Genomic DNA, 9,186 nt, shown 5'->3' on the forward strand with positions numbered 1-9,186 from the left:
CATTGGGAATAGTATACAACAAAAACTGGTTAGAACCTGCGAGGCCCCAAATGGCAAAAGACTCAGCTTTTTCTGTACCTTGAGCCTCATTATATGCGTGTTGTAATGTATCAGCATGCTAAATGACACATCCACAGGAACCATGACAGTGCTGACACTGACCAAAAACGTGCCTGGAAATCTCCACTGTGACTCTGACTTTGATGATCACAGAAAACTATGGAAAATTTTTAAATAGATGGGAATACCAGACCACCTTACCTGTCTCCTGAGAAACCTATATGCAGGTCAAGGAGCAACAATTAGAACCTTACATGGAACATCTGACTAGTTCAAAATCAGGAAAGGAGTATGTCAAGGCTGTACATTGTCACCTTGCTTATTTAACTTATAAATTCAGAGTACATCATGTGAAATGCCAGACTGGATGAAGTACAAACTGGAATAAAGATTGCCGAGAGAAATATCAACAACCTCAGATACGCAGATGATACCACTCTAATGACAAAAAGTGAAGAGGAGCTAATGAACCTCTTGATGTGGGTGAAAGGGGAGAGTGAAAAGCTAGTTTGGAACTCAATATTCAAAAAACTAAGATCATGGCAAATAGAAAGGGAAAAAGTAGAAGTAGTGACAGATTTTCTTTTCTGGTCTTCAAAATCACTACAGGTGGTGACTGTAGTCATGAAATTCAAAGATGCTTGCTCCTTGAAAGGAAAGCTATAACAAACCAGACAGAGTATTAAAAAGCAAAGAGATCACTTTGTCAACAAAAGTCCAAAGAGTCAAAGCTATGATTTTTCCAGTAGTCATGTTATGGATGTGAAGATTGGACCATAAAGAAGGCTGAGCGCCAAAGAATTGATGCTTTTAAATTGTGGTGCTGGAGAAGACTCTTGAGAGTCCTATGGACTGCAAGGAGATCAAACCAGTCAATCCTAAAGGAAATCAGCCCTGAATATTCATTGGAAAGACTGATGCTGAAATTGAAGCTCCAATACTTTGGCCAGCTGATGCAAAGAGTCAATTCATTGGAAAAGACCCTGATGCTGGGAAAGAGATTGAAAGCAACAGGAGAAGAGGTGGCAGAGGATGAGATGGTTAGATAGCATCACTGAATAAATGGACATGGATTTGAACAAACTCTGGGAAACAGTGAAGGGCAGAGGAGCCAGGTATGCTGAAGTCCATCGGGTTGCAAAGAGTCAGACAGGACTTAGCAACTGAACAATAAGAAAACTAATCACTCTATATTTCTGGGCCAGCTCTTATCTTCTGAAATGTCATACATTCTGCCTATGGAGTAGGTATGTCTGTTTTTTTTGTTTTTTTTTTTTTTTAATTGGCCATACCACGTGACATATGGAATCTTAGTTCCCTGACCTGGGATCAAACTTATACCATCTGCATTGGAAGCTCAGAATCGTAACCACTGGACCTCCAGGGAAAGGTCTCAAGTGTGTATCTCTCTAAATAAATTTGCTTTCATTTTTCTGCGGTTCACTCTTAAATTCTTTCCTGAGCAAAGCCAAGGACGCTCATTTGGCAGCCCATCCCAGAGACTCACCAGAGACCAGGGCTATGACCACCCTCTCAAGCCCCATTCTTCCACAGCAGTATGGCCTAGCATGGTCTTTGGATTTAAATAAACCTAAGTTAAAGCCCCAGCTCTGCTGGCCTGTACCTTTGTTTTTATGGGAAAATTATTTAACTTGTCTATGCTTCATTTGCCTCTTTCATAAACTAGTTTTAGTAATGATATATATTTCTCTGAGTAGAAATAAAGATCATTTTGAAATAGCATAAGGAAACAGTGTTGGATCTGACACAAAGAAAGTACTTAATGAATGATACCTACACTGACTGAGTGACTGACACATACACATTCATACTAATTAGTATTATATTTAGTGCACTAATTATTATTATTCATATTAATATTAGTCACTGTGTAAGCAATTTCCTTTCTCAGTATTCTTGTGTTGTCAGAACATAGCTTAATAGAAGCAAGAGTTGATTTTTGGTGTGTTTTAAATTGTGGCCCTCCAGAGGAACAGCAACTCAACCCTGCCTGTTTAATGTGGTTTGTTCTGAACCATATGCGTGTGGGCTTTTAATAAATACTATTTGATGATGACGATGAGTTCCTGGAGACAGAGCTGTGTTCGGCAGAGTCACTACATTATGCTTGGCCTAACTTTCTGCTACTCAACTCCAGGAATGCTCTTGTGAGCAGTACAGAAACTTCTGAAATTTCCATTTGAGGTGAAGTACCACTGCCAAAAAGCCTCGTGAAGGGAGTCATTAACCCTCACCCTTTTTTCTTGTGGCTCCTTCCAAACTGACCCTCAGAAGGGCCTTCTCTGCAGGCTGCCTAGTTCTCAATTGTCCCCTGTGTTCCTAGCAGAGCTATCTTCTGTGAGCTCAGTGGGCCAACTCCCAAAGCCCAAACTATGGAGTGCAGTTTGCTACAATCCCAGAAAGAAGAAAAACAAAACCGACTACTCACAATCTGTAGCCCCTAACTGATATGAAATGAGCTAACAGCTCTAGTGTCTGAAAGAGGGTTTAAACTTTTTTGAGATGCTTGCATTAAAAACAGTGTAATGTGTTAAAATATCAAGCCTGAAAACTGAGGTCAAACTCAGACTTTTTTCTCCATAACTTACATTAAAGTGACTGGGAGGCAGGAAGGGATTTTCCTCCAATAGGGATCAGGCCATGTGAAGAAGCACAAGCTCGTTTTCATAGGTAACTCGCTACCTAATCTGTGAGGGCCTTTCGACTTAGTTTTGTCTTCGTAAATTCTCCTCACTGCTATAAAACTGTATTTATCATTTGAATTTGAATTAAAGTCTCTTTTATTTCCAACGCACCCCCTTATTTTTAGAAGAAAAAGAATTTCTTTTAGGGTGAGACGTTCACTTTCTTGCCTAGGAAGCTTCTACCCTTCTGCCCAAGCATTATGGTTGGAAAGGGTCTAGTGACCCCTGGTACAACCTTCCCAAGAAGGATGCTTCAGACAGAGTGCTGTAAGTGAACAATGCTTCCTTTCAGACAACCTGGGTTCTCTAAACACAGAGATAGCTGTGATGCTTTGCCAGATCTAGAGAGAGCCCATGTTGAACACTGATGACCTAGACTGGCAGCAACGTTATGAGCTTTGCAGACAGTCTGTCTATGCGGCCTTGGACCTGATTTTCAAGGCTCATTGAGTCCATTGCCTGAAAAAGCAGGAAAGAGTGAAAAGAGATTTGAGAGAGCAGAAGGACATCAAGTCACATGTAGGGGCATAGGGGACACAGGGAGGGGCCTCAGACAACTGGGCCTCTCCTTGGAAAACAACAACAAGCCTGTGAGTTCAATATCACAAAAGCCACAGAAAGGAGAAATCTTGCCTGGCTCACCTAAGTTTATGTGTTTGCTGTTACACTCCAAGCCAGTCTTTGGTCCATTTAATTCAATGGTATGGCCACTGGATCAATCATTTCATCAAGTTTTTAAATTCATCCACAGAGACTTTGCAACATTATTCCAATTTCTTCTTCTTCTTTTTTTTTTTCTCCTTTTTCATTGTGGACAAGTCTGTTGTTACTGGCAATGTGCGCAGGAACTAGTCCTGGTGACCTCTCTGTGAACCTACCAAAAAGTCAAAATTTGCAACTTCTTGTGCAGTGTAAAGCTGAGCTTTGACCTCAAGGACTTTGTTGTGGTGGCTTTCCCCAGGAAATCAAAGAGACTGGTCATTTCCCAAGTCCCCAGAAGCAACTCTGCTGTGATAATCTCTCAGGGGCCTCTGAGTAAGAATCTTCCAACTTAAGGGTTCAAGTACAAGTTCTCATTGGTACACAGGGACTATAATCTAAATCTCAAGTCTTTCAAGAGGTGAAATGAAGACAAAAGGAAGAGAAACAAAAAGAAAACTTTTTCTGAGAAAAAAAGAGGTAAAGATAATATAAAATGTCATAGGAGAGGGTCTGCTTGCACTGCATGACCATGCCCCTCTTTGGGGAATGTCTTCCCCAAAGACATTTTTGGAGAATGTCTCATTTCTTTTGTCAGGTCCCTTCCATTGTTCTTGCTCTGGCTCTTCTCATAGAGAGAACAAATACTTTCTCTGCCAATTACAACTGAATCCCTTACACCTCTGCTGGGAACAATCGTAGGCTGGACTTTATTTCAATTTACTTGGATGCCCTTCCTGTTGACCTTATTTCCATCGTGTCTCATTTATCAGCTCTCCCTAAGAAATTAGGTACTGCTTAATCTACACCTCACTGAGACGCTGACATAACTTTTGTCACCTGCGATTCCACTTGTCAAAAGCAGCTGTGTGTGCGATTAGATGTCCAGAGGCCAGCCAATCATCTTCATGATACACTTCAGCTCAACTTGTAGATTTATTCACCCATATTCTTCTTCTCTTGTTTACCCAACCCATAGGACCACTTCTCTCTCTTACTAACACATGCCTTTGTGAGGCCAGAATCAGTCAGTATTTACCTTTATTTGCCAAAATTTTGTTAGATAAAAATATATATATCATGAACAGAGCAAAAAGGACACTGCAGCTTTAGTCTAAAAGTGTCATGTATCATACAAAGAAATGGCGATCAGGACAGGTAAAATAATTTTTTCAAGTCATCCTACAATATTGTGGAAAGACTAGAACCCTAAAACAGTTCTAATCACAAATGCTGAGCTATCACATGTTCATGGGGCTTCCAACAGAGTTGCAGTGACAACTTAAATTCTATAACATCATAATCCCAAAACATTTCCATTTAAACTTACATGGTCCTCTCTATTTAAAAAATTCTATCCTGTGTGGAAATGCTTATTGATGCCTTATCTTCCTAATGTTTTCCACAAAGGCAAACTCTAACGAGAAAGCTAATGAATTCTTCTATTTTTTTCATTGTTCAAATTCTCACTGTTCTTTTAGGTCCCAGGAAATATTCCCTATCACCAGTCCCCAAAGAGTCATAAAGTAACACGTAAGTCTGTGAATTCACTCAGTGAATACAGAGCTGCATTGGTCAGGAAGTCTGTGAGGCGGAAGCCTCAGAACTATATACAATAATTAAAAGAGGGTAACTCATATTCTGATCAATAACAATTCTGGTAAACTAGACAAGGAAAGCATACAATTTTATCCAAATATTTAATCCAAGTGAAGGTCAGTTTTCAATTAAATCCCAAAGAAAGGCAAAGTCAAAGAATGATCAGACTACCACATGATTGCACTCATCTCACACACTAGCAAAGTAATGCACAAAATTGTCTAAGCTAGGCTTCAACAGTACATGTACCAAGAACTTCCAGATGTTCAAGCTGGATTTAGAAAAGGCAGAGGAACCAGAGATCAAATTGCCAACATCCACTGGACCACAGAAAAAGCAAGAGAATTCCAGGAAAATATCTACTTCTGCTTGACTGACTACACTAAAGCCTTTGACTGTGTGGATCACAACAAACTGTGGAAAATTCTTCAAGAGATGGGAATACCAGACTACCTGACTTGCCTCCTGAGAAATCTGTATGCAGGTCAAGAAGCAACAGTTAGAACTGGACATGGAACAATGGACTGATTCCAATTTGGGAAAGGAGTACATCAAGGCTGTATATTGTCACCTTACTTATTCAACTTATGTATGCATAGTACGTCATGCGAAATGCCAGACTGGATGAAGCACAAACTGGAAGCAAGATTGCCAGGAGAAATATCAATAACCTCAGATATGCAGATGACACCACACTTATGGCAGAAAGCAAAGAAGAACTAAAGAGCCTCTTGATGAAAGTGAAAGAGGAGAGTGAAAAAGCTGGCTTAAAACTCAACACTCAAAAACAAAGATTATGGAATCTGTTCCCATCAGTTCAGTTCAGTTCAGTCACTCAGTCGTGTCTGACTCTTTGCAACCCCATGAACCACAGCACGCCAGGCCTCCCTGTCCATCAACAACTCACAGAGTCCACCCAAACCCATGTTCAAGTCGGTGATGCCATCCAACTGTCTCATCCTCTCTCATCCCCTTCTTCTCCTGCTCCCAATCCCTCCCAGCATCAGGGTCTTTTCAAATGAGTCAGCTCTTCGCATCAGGTGGACAAAGTATTGGAGTTTCAGCTTTAACATCAGTCCTTCCAATTAACACCCAGGACTGATCTTTGGGATGGACTGGTTGGATCTCCTTGCAGTCCAAGGGACTCTCAAGAGTCTTCAACACCACAGTTCAAAAGCATCAATTCTTCGGCACTCAGCTTTCTTCACAGTCCAACTCTCACATCTATACATGACCACTGGAAAAACCATAGCCTTGACTAGACAGACCTTTGTTGGCAAAGTAACATCTCTGCATTTTAATATGCTATCTAGGTTGGTCATAACTTCCCTTCCAAGGAGTAAGCATCTTTTAATTTCATGGCTGCAATCACCATCTGCAGTGATTTTGGAGCCCAGAAAAATAAATTCAGCCACTGTTTCCACTGTTTTCCCATCTGTTTGCCATGAAATGATGGGACCAGATGCCATGATCTTCGTTTTCTGAATGTTGAGCTTTAAGCCAATTTTTTTCACTCTCCTCTTTCACTTTTGTCAAGAGGCTCTTTAGTTCTTCTTCACTTTCTGCCATAAGGGTGGTGTCATCTGCATATCTGAGGTTATTGTTATTTCTCCCAGCAAACTTGATTCCAGCTTGTGTTCCTTCCAGTCCAGTGTTTCTCATGATGTACTCTGCATATAAGTTAAATAAGCAGGGTGATCCCATCACTTCATGGCAAATAGATGGGGAAACAATGTAAACAGTGATAGATTTTATCTTCTTGGGCTCCAAAATTACTGGAGATGGTGACTGCAGCCATGAAATTAAAAGATGCCTTGCTCCTTGGAAGAAATGCTGTGACCAACCTAGACAGCATATTAAAAAGTAGAGACATTACTTTACCGACAAATGTCCATCTAGTTAAAGCTATGGTTTTTCCAGTAGTCATGTATGGATGTGAGAATTGGACCAGAAAGAAAACTGAGGGCCAAACAACTGATGCTTTTGAACTGTGGTGTTGGAAAAAACTCTTAAGAGTGCCTCAAACTGCAAGGAGATCCAACCAGTCCATCCTAAAGGAAATCACCCCTGAATATTCATTTGAAGTCCTGATGCTGAAGCTGAAGCTCCAATACTTTGGCCATCTGATGCAAAGGGCTGACTCAGTGGAAAAGGTCCTGATGCTGGGAAAGGTTGAAGGCAGGAGGAGAAGGGGACGACAGGATGAGATGGTTGTATGGCAATACCGACTCCACGGACATGAGTTTGAGCAAGCTCTGGGAGTTGGTGATGTACAGGGAAGCCTGGCGTGCTGCAGTTCATGGGGTCACAAAGAGTCAGAAACAACTGAGTGACTCAACTGAACTGAATCCATTCAATACTAAATACATGTGCCTTAAGTCTGATCCAGGGTCCCCTGAAAGCCGCATAGTCCTGTGTGTGTGCATACATGTGTGTGTGTTTCATCCATACAACTTTCACTTAGTGAGAATTTGCGGAACTACAGTGTACAGAATCTCTTCAAGAAGCAAGAGAAATGAGAGCACAGTAGCATATTAGAAGCCACCTTGCTCAGTCCTCAAACACACATCCAAGTGTCTCATCCGCCTTAGACTAGATACATCCAAGGTTTTGAGAAGGAAACGCATGAACAGCAACTTCTACTTCGAATTTCTTCTTTCAATACTTATTCTATGCTGAAGTTCATTCTTGCTTCCAGTGTGTGTGGCCCACTTTTTCAGACCTATTGAGTTAGATCCTTAACAACCCCTTTGCTTGTATTTCTAATAATGTATCGTCTGATGATGTCTGGACCCTTGAGTCTTTATCATCTATCATTTTCCTGGCCTGGGTTCCCCTGTTTCTCACTGACTTAAACCCAAGACACCCTCTTACTTTCTTTGCATTTGACATAGGGTGCTTTTGATGTGGTAATTGCTAGCACCTTTCTGACTTTCCAATATTTTTTGTTTCTAATATTGGAGAAAGATTAATATGAACAAACAGAAGACATGTAAGTGAGGTCATAAAGAATATCAGGCTGTGGATAAAACCTCCTGGGGCACAAGCATGATCAAAAGTCATTCATTAAGATGTAGTTCATTTCAGTTCAGTTCAGTCACTCAGTCATGTCCGACTCTCTGTGACCCCATGAATTGCAGCACGCCAGGCCTCCCTGTCCATCACTAACTCTCAGAGTTCACTAAAACTCACGTCCATCAAGTCAGTGATGCCATCCAGCCATCTCATCCTCTGTCATCCCCTTCTCCTCCTGCCCCCAATCCCTCCCAGCATCAGAGTCTTTTCCAATGAGTCAACTCTTCACATGAGATGGCCAAAGTATTGGAGCTTCAGCTTCAGCATCATTCCTTCCAAAGAACACCCAGGACTGATCTCCTTTAGAATGGACTGGTTGGATCTCCTTATAGTCCAAGGGACTCTCAAGAGTCTTCTCCAACACCACGGTTCAAAAGCATCAATTCTTCAGCACTCAGCTTTCTTCACAGTCCAACTCTCACATCCATACATGACCACTGGAAAAACCATAGCCTTGACTAGACAGACCTTGGTTGGCAAAGTAATGTCTCTGCTTTTGAACACGTGATCTAGGTTGGTCATATCTTTCCTTCCAAGGAGTAAGCGTCTTTTAATTTCATGGCTGCAATCACCATTTGCAGTGATTTTGGAGCCCCAAAAAAGAAAGTCTGACACTGTTTCTACTGTTTCCCCATCTATTGCCCATGAAGTGATGGGACCAGATGCCACGATCTTAGTTTTCTGAATGTTGAGTTTTAAGCCAACTTCTTCACTCTCCTCTTTCACTTTCATCAAGAGGCTTTTTAGTTCCTCTTCACTTTCTGCCATAAGGGTGGTGTCACCTGCATATCTGAGGTGATTGATATTTCTCCCAGCAATCTTGATTCCAGCTTGTGCTTTTTCCAGCCCAGCGTTTCTCATGATGTATTCTGCATAGAAGTTAAATAAGCAGGGTGACAATATACAGCCTTGACATACTCCTTTTCCTATTTGGAACCAGTCTGTTGTTCCATGTCCAGTTCTAACTGTTACTTCCTGACCTGCATACAAATTTCTCAAGAGGCAGGTCAGGTGAACTGGTATGCCCATCTCTTTCAGAATTTTCCAC

The sequence above is a fragment of the Bison bison genome, unplaced genomic scaffold, assembly GCF_000754665.1.
Source record: "Bison bison bison isolate TAMUID 2011002044 unplaced genomic scaffold, Bison_UMD1.0 scf7180017864168, whole genome shotgun sequence".
Classification (NCBI taxonomy): Eukaryota; Metazoa; Chordata; class Mammalia; order Artiodactyla; family Bovidae; genus Bison; species Bison bison.